Source organism: Lipotes vexillifer, unplaced genomic scaffold, assembly GCF_000442215.2.
Source record: "Lipotes vexillifer unplaced genomic scaffold, Lipotes_vexillifer_v1.1 scaffold311, whole genome shotgun sequence".
NCBI classification, from domain to species: domain Eukaryota; kingdom Metazoa; phylum Chordata; class Mammalia; order Artiodactyla; family Lipotidae; genus Lipotes; species Lipotes vexillifer.
The window spans coordinates 8,440,545-8,456,635 of NW_006791012.1; positions in this window are offsets into that span (position 1 = coordinate 8,440,545).

The following is a 16,091-nucleotide window of genomic DNA, read 5'->3' on the forward strand; positions in this document are numbered from 1 at the left end:
TTCCCTACAAATTCTGGCTTCTTAAAAACTCTGAGAGAAGCTTTAATCTCTCAGAGTTTGTATTTAAATATCATACTATTCACCATCCACCTATTCATTTATCCATACATACATCTGTCCATCCATCATTGATTATCTTTGACTAGACACAAAAACTACCTGTGAGTTTTAACAGGTGGTATGAATCAATTTCCCAACCATTGCCGTCCTGAAAGAGTCAGGAAAACTCAAGATGTAGATCTGGAAACATCTTTTGTCAAATCTAAGAGCCACAAAGCCTGTTTGTTTGCTTGCTCTCGTAATGCAAATCTTGTGTTCATTGATATCCAGTATACAATTTCGTAAACCTGACATAAGCATTTTGTGCATTTAAGACTGTGTGTGTGTGTACGTGTGTGTGTGAGTCAAATGTTTCTTTTTAAAAGGGTACTTGCTAATTAAGTAATTAGTAGGGATATATTTTTTGGTATATGTATGTGTGTGTGTAAAAGTGTTTATGTGTATATATATTCAGTCAGATTCTTAATATATTCTAATCTCCACAGCACATGTAATATTAAAAGAAAATTTGGTAATACTTTAGATATCCTATCATTGTGAATTCATTTTATATTCATTGTAGTAGCATTGATCAAAATGAATTCATTTGGTATTCATGTAGACATGTACTTCCATAGGTGTTTCATTGTAAATTAGCATTTCTCAGAGGACACTTAAAATAAGTGTTACTGAAAGTCCTCATTACACATATTGCTGAGATTAGTACATTAAGGATCATGTACTTACATAGTACTAATGCATTTCTGCCACTTAAAATACATTACCCATTTCTGGTATCTAGCAAATATCTACGGCAATTTTGAGAATTGCTGACATCCTAAAGGAAGTGGTACATTTATGGTTAAGCTGGTTGCCTATATTTTGCTCTGAGTTTTTAAAAAACTAGAGTTAGATACAAAAGAGAGGATTAAAAATGAAATTTGTATGATGACAACAATGGTTTTTAAATGACTTCATATAGTTAGGAACCCAAAGAAAGTAGAACCTTATCTAATTTTAATTTTCACCAATCACCATGTTAAAAACATCAAGTGAAGTGAAGAATTTATGGACCAGACTATAGATTTGCCAATAAAGCAGTGAATTCTTGGGTGTGCCATTTTTGAGCTTGACTTATATCAGAAGCAACAAACAAACACACAAGCCAATGAAAGATCATCCATCTTTACAATTTATGCCATCCTTGTAACTTACCCATTACTTTTTGGGCCAGAATTTTTGTTGTGATCATCATGGATGTTGGGAGGAAATAGTGGTGGCTTACTTGGGTGGCAGGTGGCTGAAGGGGAATTCTTGAGTAAGTCAAGAGAGTTGTTGGCTCTTCCAAGTTCCTGAGAATTCTGACAGAGAAAGGAAGGAGGTCCTAGTGATTGGCATGCTGGTGGCAACATGGTTGCAGATCAACCAGGGAAAGCTTTGGGATTTATCGGTATATTCTGAGTGATGGTTGGGATATCTATGTCACACTTAGATATGAAGTGTGACATATTAGAGTCACACTTCAAAAAGATATAAAATATGCTTTGAAGAATAGGTTTTCCCAGTACACTGTTGGTGGGAATGCAAAATGGTGTAACTGCTATGGAAAACAGCATGGAGGTTCCTCAAAAAATTAAAAATAGAAGTATCATATGTCCAGCAATCCCACTTCTGGGTATTTATCCAAAAGAATTGAAATCAGGATCTCAAAGAGCTATCAGCACTCCCATGTTCATTGAAACACTAATCACAATAACCAAGATGTGGAAGCAACCTAAATGTCCACTGATGGATGAATAGATAAAGAAAATGGGGTACATACAGACAGTGAAATATTGTTCAGCCTTGAAAAAGAAGGAAATTCTGCAATATTTGACAACATGGATGAATCTTGAGGACATTATACTAAGTGAAATAAACCCGTCACAGAAGGACAAATACTGCACAATTGCGCTTATATGAGGCATCTAAAATTGTCAAGTTCATAGAATCAGAGGAATCGTGGTGCCAGGGGCTGGGGAGAGGGGGAAATGGGGAGTTGCCAGTCAAGGAACAAAGGTTCAGTTAAGCAAGATAATCTTTAGAGATCTGCTGTACAACATTGTACCTGTAGTTAACATACACGTAAGATTTGTTAAGAAGGTAGATCTCATGTAAAGTGTTCTTACAGCAATAAAATAAATGGGAAAAAAATACAGTTTCCAAATAAAAGTGTGCACTGAAGGTGTTTAGGGTCATGCAAGGGAAAACCCTTAGTACTTCCAGGATACCCCCAATCATCAGCTGTATGTCTGAAGTTCTTTTACTTTTTAGAGTTATTTGTTTTTATCCTCCTCTCTGCACGAACTGTCTGTCTGTTTACTGTCTACATCTGGTATCAAGTTTAAGGGCTGTCCCTGAGATGGACTTTCTCCCTGCAGTCCCGCTGTGAGGAGACAGCACCTTATTTGGTGCTGACTCAGTGGGAGCCAGGTTTCCAGCAGGCTACCAACTCACACCTGCAGAATTTGCCAGCACATCCGTTTTGCAAACACACAAAATGGGTAATTGGGCACACAAATGCCTATTTGCATTGCAATTTGGCATTTGTATACACAGTGATGGATTTTTTCATGTGCAAATGTGGTGGATACAAGTGCAAAATGGATGTCCTCAAGAAGGAGGGGGCCTTTAAAAACATATATATCTTTTCAGAAACCTGCTGGAAATTTGAGCAGTGCCACGAAAATAGGTGTGTTCATGAATATATTTTATATTTCCTCCCCATTCAGGGAAATTCCTGATAGAATACAGTTCATAGTTCATTTGTTACTTTTTGAGGAAGGGCTATTTTTTTCCCAAATAGGCAGAGGGACATCCAGGGGATTTTCACCCTAATAAAGGACTTATCTAAGGTATTATGGAATCAGTTAATAAATGTTAATACTTTAATGAAATGTGAGGAGTTTTTATACCCTTAGAGTGTTTGGCATTTTATAATGAGTGCCATACACCGGTTTTGAGGTGCATTTTTCTGTTCAGTGTTGAAGTTACACACTCAAACCCGTGGGAACATTTGGAACCGTAGATTTTTGTAACTAATGGGAACGGCACAGAAAAAAGTAATGGTGGCCCTTTTACAAGGAATGGATGCAGAATGTTGAGGTGCCCCATGTGTTCCAGCTCATTCTTAGGTTTCTTTGTCTCTTCTGTCTGCCCTTGTCCTTTTAAGGACACTGTGCTTCTCACTCAAATCTCATCATATCCATAGGGGCTCAACAAAGGATGTTATGAGCACCACCTAAGGGGTACTAGACTATGGTCCAGGACCATGCCGTCTTTTGCCGGTCACTGACTTGTATCTATCTGCCTCTTGTCCCTCTAACCTCTGGTTCCATAACAGAGTCCATATCTTCCTCTGATCCCATCTGCTGCTGGCAACTTGCAAGACCTCATCTTGGCTCTTTTGGACTCTGGCTTTCCTGGTCAGTTGTGGCTCCACTTCCTATCTTTGTTTTGGCAGTGCCTGTGAAGCTCTGTGGAATCGGCTTCTAGGACATCCTGACCTGTGGCCAAGAGATGGTTCATACATGAACTTCTGCTGAACAGCTATGGGTATCAGTCAAGACTTTGTCCCTGGCTCTCCACGTCTTCCTCTGAGCCTTCTTAGTTTTTCTGAGCTCAGGCACACTCAGGCAACTTCCACTCTCAACCTGTAGTCTGATCTATACCACCGACCTATGTTTTGTCCAGATTTATTGTGTTGTCATTATGTCTAATTTAACATGCCTACAGCCAGATCTTGTTTGCCCTTCTTAGTTTCCTCCTCCTAGCATTTGACTTGCTGTCCCAAGCTTCTCTTCTCTCCCACCCTCTTCATCCTCATTTACACCTTTCTTTTCTACTCATTCCAAGGGCCATCAGGTCTTGTTGAGACTACTTTTGAAACCCCTCTCAGGTTCTAAGCCTTTCTCTTTACTACAGTGATCACCATCTGATCCCCTTATGACTGGATGGTGGTGTTTACTGTCTGAGATACCTCTTTGCTTGACATTGTTTCATTAAATGCTCTGCCTAAAATGGCATTCATCTCATTATGAGCTAAAGAGATTCCATATTATCAGATCAAGTTCCAGCTACCCATCACGGCCTTCAAGGCACGTATTCAACATTACTTCCCACAGCAATAGTGGGAAATTCCTTAAAAGATATTTTCACTCCAGACTTTTCATTTGCTGCCATATGCCTCTCTCCTACCTGCCTCTGCCTTTTCCCATGTGGATTTCCCAACCTGCAATCTTTTTCCCCTTCTCATATTTATGCAAACCCCCCAAACAACCTTTGAGATCTCCACCAACCTCAGCTCTTTAAAAAAGCTACTTTAAATTATCCTAGCCCAAGACGAGTTTTGCCAAATCTGAATCATAGAGCACTGAGAGCCTTACACCAGTGGCTCTACATGGATCAGGATTTCCTTGAATTCTTTTTACAGGTCTTGCTCGAGACTGGCATGTCCTTGAGGATGGTCTTTATGCTTTATAATTTTATGTCCTTTGCAATACTTAGCAGAGTGCCAGTCATTGGAAAGTACTCGCTTAATACTTCTTGACGTTGTCTTCACATCTCAGAGAGCTGGAAGTTAGAAGAGAAGGTTGAAGAGTTTGTTGCGAGGGGAAGTCATGAAGCTCCATTAAATATTCTCTATTTGCAGTGCTGCCAGCACACCAGGTTATTATTATTGTTTTATATTTAAACTCCAGTTCCTCCCCTTTCCTTCTCCTCCAGAGTAACAAGGGCCTAATAGGTTTCATGTGTAAGTGCCTATTTTTATTAAAGACAAGTGTAATCTTTTGTAGACCAAATGTCCCTATCATAAATGCTAACGGAGAAAAATATTAGGACTCATTTATTTATGAACCTGTTAATAATGAGGTGCAGTTATGAAAAAAAGGCTTCCTCAGCAAAAGCTCCTGAACAAACAATGCACACTGGGGAAAAAGAAGCTAGTTAGCCTTCTTGACTTAGATAAAGCTATGGAGAAATGACAAGTGCCAGTAATTAGCACAGCCTCTTCAACAAGATAACCCTATACATCTTTGTCTATTTCAATCACCAAAGACTCCGATTCAGTGTAAAATTAAACCTTGGATGCCATCAATTTCTGTTAACCTCTTTATATTGTTCTGTGTTCATGCCTTTGTGACAGATAGATTTTGTCATTTTATTAAATGGTGACATCTCTACAGACACGTGACCTAAAAATCTGTTTGCTCCTTAGCAAAGTATTCTTAATCATTTGCTGGTATGTTTCACCATCAGGACTAGATTTATTCCCACACCCCATTGGTGAACTCCTCATCTCTAAAACCTTGACACTTCTGTTTGTTTGAGCTACTCTGCATTTGGCTGCCCACCTCAAACCTGCCCTTCCCCAAATAATCTAGTTAGAATACTAGTCAAGGTCTAGACACTGGCTCAGGATGTTTGTTATTTATTCACATTTCTATTTAGAAAACTCTGCTTTGAAGCATCTTCTCCCTCCATAATTATTCCCTTCTTCCCACTCAGTGCCACCCTCCAGCCTATTTTAAAGGCTCCCTATTACCCACGACGTCAGCAGTTAGTTTTAATCAGGGCTGTTTCGAAATTTTACTGCTTAATATCCTTTGCTGCCAATAGGCTTTTATTAATTTATTCATTCACTATTACAAGAGATAATAAAAGTTATCATCCAAATTGGGAATAATTGGAAAGTATAAGAAATTACAGTTTAACTTCAGGGTCCAGGTTTATCTACAATAAGTCTTATGTAGACTCGTGAAGAAACCAGTAGAATCAATGCCCGTGGCATATTTCAAGCTGTCCTGCCAGTCCCTGGCCCAGGTTAGTGTGCTGTTCATGTATCCACTCTGTGTACAGGGCACAGGAGAACATCACTTAGCTTAGCAAAAAGTATACGGACCTATTTCCATCCTAACATGCTCTTAATTCCCTACTCTCCTTCATTAACTTCCTTCCAAATTTTAATTCATTAAAATGTTTCCTACATTGCATTTTGCCGAGGTCTGCATTCCCTCTTAGCCTCTTCCTGAGAACCTCACTTTTCCAGGTGAATAACATTTTTGTTTTAATGTGCTTCCCCCACCTTTTCTTAACTATGTTGTGCTCTTTTTTTTCCCCATTCAGGAGACAGCATCACTTGCTTAGTCCCGTATGGCAAGAAAGGTGCCAAAATTCAGCTTCTGTCAACTTCTTTTCACTTTCAGCCCTGATTGCAATGGGTGCCTGGGAAATATTGCAAGCTTTCATTTAAATATGTACTTACACAATATTTTAAGACACATTATCTAGTCAATAGAGCAGAACAGCTCACAACAAATAAATGGAATGAGGCACATTTAGCTGGTGTTTAAAAGCACAGGTTGTTTTGTGGTAAATGGTGAGGGAGCCTTTGAGACAGATGCTGTTTATCAAGGGGACGTTATTGAGGGTCTTTACCTTGTTACTGCGATTGTTTTCCATGACCTGTGGCTTTGCTCTTTGGGTTAGATAGAAAGGACCATTGAGTAAAAGTCACTATGATCTTTAACTTTGTGAAGTTTTGGGTAGTTAAAGTAAGATATAGTGATGGAGGGGAAAGAAAGGCAGAAAGGAAATTAGATATTAGACAAGAAGAAAAGAAGATTAAGAGAAAAGAACGTTGATATTTTTCAAATAAAGAAAACCCATGTAGGCAACTATTCTGAGCGAAAAAGAGGTGCAGACCTCCATGGGAAATTCATACAAAAATGTACTCTTTTCTTGTAAGTGACTATGACTGGGGATATTTGCATTGTTAGCCAGCCCCCTGAAAGCCAAGTCAGCCAAAATCATGGGAGGAAACCCCGAATCAGCACAGCCGTGAATTCTATTTAAGAGCTTCATCAAACAAACAACAGCGACACAACAGCAACAAAAGGAGAACTTTTTAGAGGCAGCTGCTGTCCAACTTGCATCCCTAGATATTGAAAAGTTTACAGAATGCAATGTTCCAAGTCACATTCAAGTTTTCCTTTGCTCAATTCTGGCTCTTCCCACTTGCTATTATATTTTCTGTTCCACATCTAAAACCTCGAGGACTGGGCAAGACCTCTGTGATGTGATTCCCATTTCTGCCCAGCCCTCCTGCATATACTTTCCTCTCCCATCTTTTCTCCTCTATGGCCTGAGCCTTAACTTTATTTTCTAGACACTTTTCAATTTTTTAGGCGCACTCTAAGTGTCCTTTCCCTATTTTTTAAAAAAAAGAAAGAAAGAAAAAAAGAAAAAAAAAAACTCATGTGATTTAATTTTCATTATTTTTAGTTGTTAAGTTTTAGATCAGCACTCTATGTCTTAAACCACTGTATTAGAATGCTGCTTGACTCACTTCCAAATTGAAGACCTTTTAAAAAAATTGAAGCAGTCTAATAATTTTAAATCACTCTACACTGTGCATTGCAATTTAAAATTATTGGAGTGCTTCAAATTTTTATAAGCCCTTGAATTTGGAAGTGATCAAGGTTCTAGGCATACTCAGTGTAGAGCAATTTAAAATGATAAGAGCTGTCAAATTTTTATATAAGCACTTCAGTTAGAAAAGGGATTTGGGTTCTGGGCATGTGCAGAGAAAAGCCATTTAAATTATTAACAGTAGTTCAATTTTTTTTTCCCCCAAGCACCCGATTTTGGATGAGTTTTGGTTTGTGCAGCCTAAAGTGACAACTTCCTTTGAGAGAGTCTGTGTAAAGAGACATTCAAGCTTTCAAACAGCACTGTGGGGATATGAAGGAGGCAGCCAGCTTTCTAGGGTGCTCTGGAAGACACCTGGAGAGCGTGTTACCCCCAAACATCTCCGCCATGGCTTGACATCTCATCACGATTGCAGTTCAATTTCGGATAAAAGTATTTCCAGAAGACCTCTGTTTAAACGCTAATTTCTCATACTGATGAGATTAATGAGACTAACGTATCAGTGAAGAGCGTGGCCCTGGGGAACCGAAGACTCACAAACATTATGTTGGTGAGGAGGGGATGCTAAGTATGGGTCTGGGCATACAGCATGGGGTCTCCTGGTTGCTGAGGCTGTGGCTGAGAATATTCCAGGTGGCCTCAGAGTAGGGAGTGGACAGGGGCATAACACTGACTTTGTGTGTGTCAAGATTTTACTGAGCATTGATCCCCTCCCCCACTTAAACTAATCATTACAAAAAGGTGGATTCTCTGATACTTTCAGTGTTCATTTGCATTATGGCTTGCACAGGACATCAATTTTCTCTTTTCTGAGAAGTGAAATATTATTCATCTGAAGCATTTTAAGGGGAAAATTGAAAGGAAGATAGAATCGATAGGTTCAGCTTTAAGGTTGATTTTCCTTATTTCATCTTTGGGTTGGGAGTTTCAATGATGCGAAAGAAAAAGGAAGGGGACAAATCTAACAAAATGGAAATAATGTTTCCCTTTCAAAGGTTTATTTACAACAAAGGGAAAGGGGAGATAAATGATGTAAAATTTAGGCACTTTACAATTGTAATTTGGATTAATTCCTCACCTCAGCGAGTCTTAGGTGACCGTTTCAAATACTTACCTTTATAAGAAACATGACTGTCATGTTGCCATATGTGACTGTGCCACTTGGAAAATGTTTGTGGGTCCTTGGATTTCTTGAAGGGGGAGTCGCTTTAAATGGAAACTTGAACATGAAAAAAGCAATTCACTTCTCTGAACTTCTTCAGAGGGATGTTGATTCCTCTTGAAAGTTGAAACCCTTATAGTTGTGGTGAGTGAAGCATTCAGTTTATCCAATGTCTCTGTCAGGGCATGAGCTGAAACTTCCCAGAGGGCTCCACAAATTCATCATTTTCTCTCCCAGGCACACAGAGCCAAGGCATTGGGCCAACAGCTACCCTGACCTCCCACAGAACTCCTCCGTCTGGGCCTCCTTCTCCTTGTCTGCATGTGAAAGAGACCTCATCCCACCTCTCCCTTGGAGCTGGTGGGGCTGAGGCTAGTGTTTGGAAAATGGAAACCACTTAACTTGCTGAATTGTTTGTCCTTCCTGAAAGAATAAGGAGAGATTAGCTTACGTCCCCGTCTTTGTCAAAAGTCAGCAAACTCATCGAGGGCCTGTGCAGGCTTGATTCAGAGGCCAGCAGGCTCTCCTCTCTCCATGCCGTGACACAGGCCAGTGATGGGGCTCACCAGTCTTTGCCCCTCAGATGATGGCAGGAGACACTGCTTCAGAGTGAGCCATGCAAGGACAACTTCCTGAGTCTCTCGGACCAGATGAGTTTGAAGTAAAAAGGTCATTCCATCAATTAATCCAAAAGTTAGCACATTAATAAATATATTAATTAATTAAATCACCATCTATTTATTGAATCTGAGCCATGTGTTAGGTGCTAAAAGATACAAAGATAAATGAGAAATAGTCATTCTCAAAGAATAGCAGTAGAAAGATGTGCACAAATGGCTAGAGTATAAGATACCATATTTTATTACGTGTTTTTATGATATAAAACAATAAAATATATAATACAAATTCTATGGTAATATTACCTTTTGTATTGGGCTTGACTCATTGTAATAGTCCCACATGGAGCACAATTGTGTATTTGCTTGGTAAATAAATATTAGTTAAATATGAAAAGTAGAAGGGATACAAACCAGGTACTTGAGCAGGGCTTCAAAGTCAGGCAATATGAAAATAACCTGGGGGGCTCTTAAAAAATGCTGACGTCCCAGTGCTTCATTCCCAGGGTTTTTGAGTTAATTAGGACAGGAAGTCAGCATTTTAAAAAGTGCCCCAGCTTTGAGAAGCACCTGACCTGAAGGATGGGTGGGATTTAGGCAGGGTTAGATGGAGGCCGGATGTGGAGAAAATGACATTCTCAGGAGAGGGGACACCAAGGGCAAGGACAGAGGCAGGAATGTGCCCAGTACGCTCTGGGAGACTCAAAGCCTGGGGTGACTCCACCATCTGCTGTGTTAGTACAGAAAGAGAAGGGGCCGAAACCGGGGATTGGGGTCAGATTGTGGAGGAACTAAGATGTGTCTCCTGAAAGTTTGGATTCATTCTTCACATGCTGGGGAACCAGTGGAGGTTTGGAACCCTTTGTTTTCAGAAAACATGGATGCATCGTGAAGAATGAATTGGAGATAGGGAAAACTGGAGCAGAGGAAACTAATTTGGAAGCCGTGGCTTCCAATAGACTAGGTGAGGAAGGAGGAAAATCTGCACTAGACCAGTTTGGATGAGAGTGTAGAGAGGAGGGTGGATTTGGGAGACATTTATGAACCAGCCTTGAATAGATTTGTTGGATAATTGTGTATGGAGGTTGAAGACCAGGGTGTAGTCAGTGAACATCCAGAGGGAATACAAAAGGAGCAGCAGGTTCTAAAAGAGACAATGGTGTAGGCGGGGCTACCATACGGAAAGGGCTAACAGACAAATGGTAGTACTGGGTCAGAGCTCAGGGGCAAGATTCCGCCTAATACGCAAGAGTCACGATCCAGAACTCCTCTCTCTCATCATTTAGGCCTTTGTTTCAGTTTTCCTTTTATCCACATCACTTGAAACAAGCACACGTCTTGTTTAATAGCATACATCAAATACCAGCGATCTACTTTTGATCACCAGAGCTGCCGTTTTACTCAAGGCTTCTAGAAGAAGCCCATTTGCAGCTCTTACACCTTTCTCGAAAGTTTTGAATAAAAGCCACTCATAGAATTAAGTCAGGGCAAAGTGGTGTCAGGGGTGCAATTCAAAAGACAATACGTAATAATTGGTTTTAAAACGGGAGCCAGATGAATCATAAGGTCAGACATACGAAAGGGAAACTCTTTCTCAAGAAGACTTTGGGACTAAGGCTGCAAGGGGCTGTTAGAAAACAAAGTGGCAACGACAGTGGTGAGCCTCCAAGTGAGACCTGCCTGGGGAACTTCTTGCCATTTCCAACATGTCTGAAAACACTCAGTGAGAAGAAAGAGAGCTGCCTCTTCCAACTGTTTATAGCCTCCCCAGAAAGCTATTTCCACCACGTCTATAGTCATTGCTTTGTTTCCTCCAGAGAAGCCATGGTCAGGGAGAAGGAAGACAAGCCTTAGGAAGTCAGAATGCCAGTGTGTCTGCTGGGAACCATTGGCCCCTGAGGGAGGTAGCTGCAGGACCCAAGTGTGGGCTCTAGAGAAAGGCACAGATATTTAGGGCTGAGAGGGAGAACACCCCAACTTCACAGTGGTGGGCGCTGAGGCTAGAACGTGTGGTGACTTGCTTGGAGTCGGGGGCTAAGTAGCAGTGGGTTCAGCGGTAGAACCACAAGCTCCTGGCTTCCACCTCACCACTGCACCACTGCACCAAAGGCAGGTCTCCCACGACTGCCAGTGGGCGTGACTGCAGGGGGCGGAGCAAGAGGAATCCCATCCATTCCAACACCTTTTCTGTTCTTTTACTCTTTTGGCCCACTCACCTCACTCACTCCCAGCTTTTACTCTTTGTTTCATTGACCTGAAGAGCAAATTTCAGATGGCCTTTTGGAGTTCAAGAGGCTGACATGTGATTCTCCTAAAAGAAGCATATGTACAATCATTGCCCGGTTATGGGTTGTCTCTAGTCCCACGCTGCCCAAACTGTCCTCATTGGGCCCTTTCTGTTACACTGGTAGAATCATGTTTTGAAAGATTTTTTTCTATGAAAATGTTTATGTAAATGATGTTTACCTCTTTGCGCTGCTGTTACTCACACTGCTGTCTTCTGGTCACCACCCCTGCAGCAATACCTGCCACCCAACCTGCTGCCCCTGACCATGGCTGAGGGTGTCAGGGATGCAGCCAGATCTCAAGCTGCCTCATTTATTCCCTTTCAGAAATTTGCACCTGGGACACAGTGGTTCTCCTTAGCTGGATCTGGAAGGTCGTGGGAACTAGCAGGTTCTGGGCAGTCTAACTTAGTTGCTGAGAGCTCAGCTCCCAGGGGCTTATCGGCCAGGGCTCACATGTGGGTTCCATCACTTCCTAGCCATGCACCCTTGGGCATGTCACCTCACTGCCTCCTTTTCCACCATTGAAAATGAGAGAAGTTTATACATAATAATAAAGAAAGAATGAATAATATAAGCAAATGAATGAAAAGTAAATTAAATGGTAAAAAAATAATAAGATTGTTGTGTTAAATGAGTTAATATGTACTATATATGTGCACAGAACAGTGCTGGTAGCTATTCGCATGCTTGCTATTATTACTATTGATATTAGTAATAGCAGTAATAGTACCACCATCATTATGGTGCCTTTGAGATGGTCTGTGAGGAAAGCCAGCGAAGGAAATGAAACTGCAGTGAGAGAGATGGTAATACACAGATATAAAGAGAGAAGCATGGTCAAAATCTTGTGTATTACCTGAGTAAGACAGAAATATACATATGGAGAGAATAAGAGTTTGGAGTTTGATGCCTCTTCAGGCCACAGTTCTGTCATCTCTTGAGGCCTAAGTGTACTTCTCTCTCTTGGGTCCTCGGAGCTCCTGCTATAGTAAAACTTCTGCCTTGAGTTTCTTTGAATGAGGGTTTGTTCCATGTGACAGAAGGATTCCTGAAGAAGGACAAAGTTAAATCACTCAGGGATGAAAGCACTGCCTTCCCGAGGGCAGTGTCCTGGCTTGGCTCAGGCGGATTTCTGACTCATCCCCATTTGGGTAATTTAATTTAAAGCACAAGGCCTGATCCCAGATCAGCACTTGCTGCCCTGGCCCTTGAGGCGAGTCTACGCACTGTAAGATGTGGCCACAGGGAGCTGATTACCTCCTGGAAAGTGTGTCTTGTTCAATTTTGTATCCCTATCACCTAGCAGAGGACATGGCACCCAGAAGGGCTGAAGGAATATTAATTGTGGAACACATAAAGGAAGCAGCCTGTGACTGGCTACATGGCCAGGTGGTAAGGACATAGGAAGTCAGAGAAGGAAGAGACAGCCCCAGGGGCTGGGGTTGGGGACTGGTGACTACATCCTTGGGTGTTAACACTCCCTGATGGCAGTGTCTTGGGGAACGACTTTTGGAGTGTAAATCAGGCCCATTTTTATCCCCATTCCTAGACCTCCTTGACTCTCCCGGTCATTTGTTATTTCAAAAATCTCCAAAATAATCAAAATGGGAAAACCAGGACTTGCACATAAATAAATTTACGTTAGATTTTATTTTATTATTCATTTTAAAGTTAATTCACTAATTGCATTTTGGATTTCATGGCAGGTTGGGTTTTATTCAAATGTGTATAGTGCTGGAGGACCGTCTAAGCGTTTGTGAACTAGAGATTCCTCTTATTCCCTTACCTTCGCATCCTGCTCAGGAAGGAGGGCAGGTGTGGAGAAAATCTTGACCTAGACATTAGCCTTCATTCTCCCTGGACTTTTCAAGGAGGTGATATTTAAAATATTTAGCCACCCATGCCACGCAAGCCCCAACAAATGGGGACAAATGTTGCTCCCGTCAGAACGGGGCTGGTGATAAGCAAGCTCTGTCCAGTGAGTTCTCGCTGAGCGCCAGTCTTGCTGTCTCTGATTTGGTTTCCAAGGATTTGGAAGGAGTTTCCTTTCTTTTAGGAACCCATAGATCCCAGTGCTGGACTTCTATGCCTGAAATACCTGAACCTTGCAAGTGTGCCACATATACCAGGAGGTGCACAGCAGCCTCATGCAAGGGTCACTGTGGCAAAGCCCATTCCCATAATTGAAAATAATCCTACCGTTACTTTGCATCTCTCTCAGTCAAGAAAATGGAGGCAGTTTTCAACACTTGGCATCATTTCATTACTTAGGAAATAACGTGTAGCCTAAGAGGAAGAAAAACACAGCAGAGATTTTTGCAATGTGGCTCCCGGCCCCAGGCCTTTTGAGTCTCTCTCCACCGGCCTCGTAGAGTGGTCAGGTCAGGCACCCGACACAGATGTGTGGAAACAGCCAGAGGCTTGGGGGAAGGACGTGGGCCCCTTCAGAGCCCCTTTCTTACATGAAGAATGAGAGTAGCCTGCCGCCTGTCCCCACCTCTGGTGACACACTTCACGCAGGGACACAAGCAGTTGCCAGCCCGCTCCTTTTCCCCTTTAACTGAAACTTCCCTCCTTGATGATTTCACTTGAGAGGTGGCTTTCCCTAAACCTTTCCTCGCCTGGAATCACGCTGATGTTGACAGTTCGTCCCCACCCCCCATCCCGTGTTACATCGTGCAACCCAGAGAGAATGCGAGGTGAGCTTGTCGGAGGGGATGAAAGGTGGCAAGAAATGGGTGTTTGGGGACCAGTTCTTTGGTGACATCGACTCTGCAATCCTCTTTTCACTCTCAGCGCCTCATTCCCTCTCTCGCCTTCTCCGTCTCCCTCGCCCCCCTGCCTGCTCTCCCTCCTTCTCTCTGAAATGGTGTGTGCCTCCAGTAATTTACATAATACTCTTCTGACACCTTTACTTTAGTCATCAATCACGGTACCTTCTCTCAGTCTATCTTTTGTCTGAGCATGTCTCTTCTTTATCAGGCCATGCACAAAAGATTAATTTCACAGTTTTTCTCCCTTCTTTCTTTCCTTGCAAGATACAAAGCTCGTGAAATGACAGAAGCAAGATAATGAAAACAACAATGCAAGCAATTTTGTTTTGTTCTTGCAGGTTGGATCTCAAGATACTTTTTCTAACCTCATTGTGTGCCATCTGTCTTAGAAAAGGTCTGCTCTGTATTTTTTAATACCTTTCTGATACTGCTCAGTAGACTACCTGGGGGCGGGGTGTGTGGGGGGCGGTGGTTGGAGATTACATATTTAAATCAGATCAGAGCCTTTGGTTTTCGAAATCTTTGGAACAGTTAAAGCAAGGGGCCCATCTCTAATGGAGGCATGGACTACCGCACAATGCCCACACCCCAATTAATATTAATGAGATCTTATGCATAGCCAATTTATGACATTTGATTGACTCACCCAACCACCCTTCAACCTGTCTTATAAAGCGAAATATATGGCAAAGAGGACCTTATTTGCATATGCATATGTTCTTAATATTAATTAGGCTAATGGCTCTAAAGACTTAGAGATAATTTGGAAACTGGTAAAGAGGGAGAAAAAAAATCTACCACCCACAAGACAGAAAAGTGTTCATGTCCTGTCTCTGCACTTGAACAAAAGAAGTTGAACTGGAAGGTAAAAATAACTCGTGCCAATTTCCTCCTTTTCTTGTTTCCAGAGGATTCATAGTTTTATAAAGTTAAAATACCACAAGCATTAGTATTATATCTTATTTTTTCCATTTCATTTGTGAAAGACTAAACAGATTATGGAATAATATAAGAATAAAAGCCTAGTTCAACTGTATGCTGGTGGCCGTAAGTCAGATCTCCCCCGTCCTCTAGGGAGATGCTGCAGCTTCAGGAACATGCAGTGTCTCACCGGGGCACATGTCGGATATAGGACGAGGGCTATGTCAGGAGGCAGCGTTCCCAAGGACATCTGCTCTAGCAGGGTCACTGATGGAACTTATCCCCGCAGTGGAGTGGCTGGGAAGAACTCCTTTGATGTAGCCTAATGAAACCTGGAGAAGAGAGTCAGACTTCATGGGTTTTGTTGCTGGGACTAGGGGCAACACATATGCTGATTTTCTCTTCCAAACCATCCTTTAATGGTCTTTGACTCCAGTGATGATAAGGAAAAACATTTATGTATCAGCTCACCCTCTGTATGCTAAAGGATGGTAAAACCAGGTAACTAGTAGGCTTTGGACAGCAGAATAGTCATATGAACTTGCTTCATTGTACCATAAGTAAGAGTCATTGTAAATAATGATAGTGACTGTCACTTGAGTGCTTATTCTATACCAGAAGTGTTGGAAAACACATTCTGTATTCTATCTTATGCCAGTTCTGTAAAGTATAGATTTAAATTCCTATTCCAGGAATCCCTACTCCAGTGAATTGAACCCCAGAGAGACTGTGGGACATGCCCAGGATCACGCAGCTGGGAATGGTGAGGCAAGGCGTCACACCTGGGGGGACAGTAACTCTGAAGTGTAATCTCTTTCCC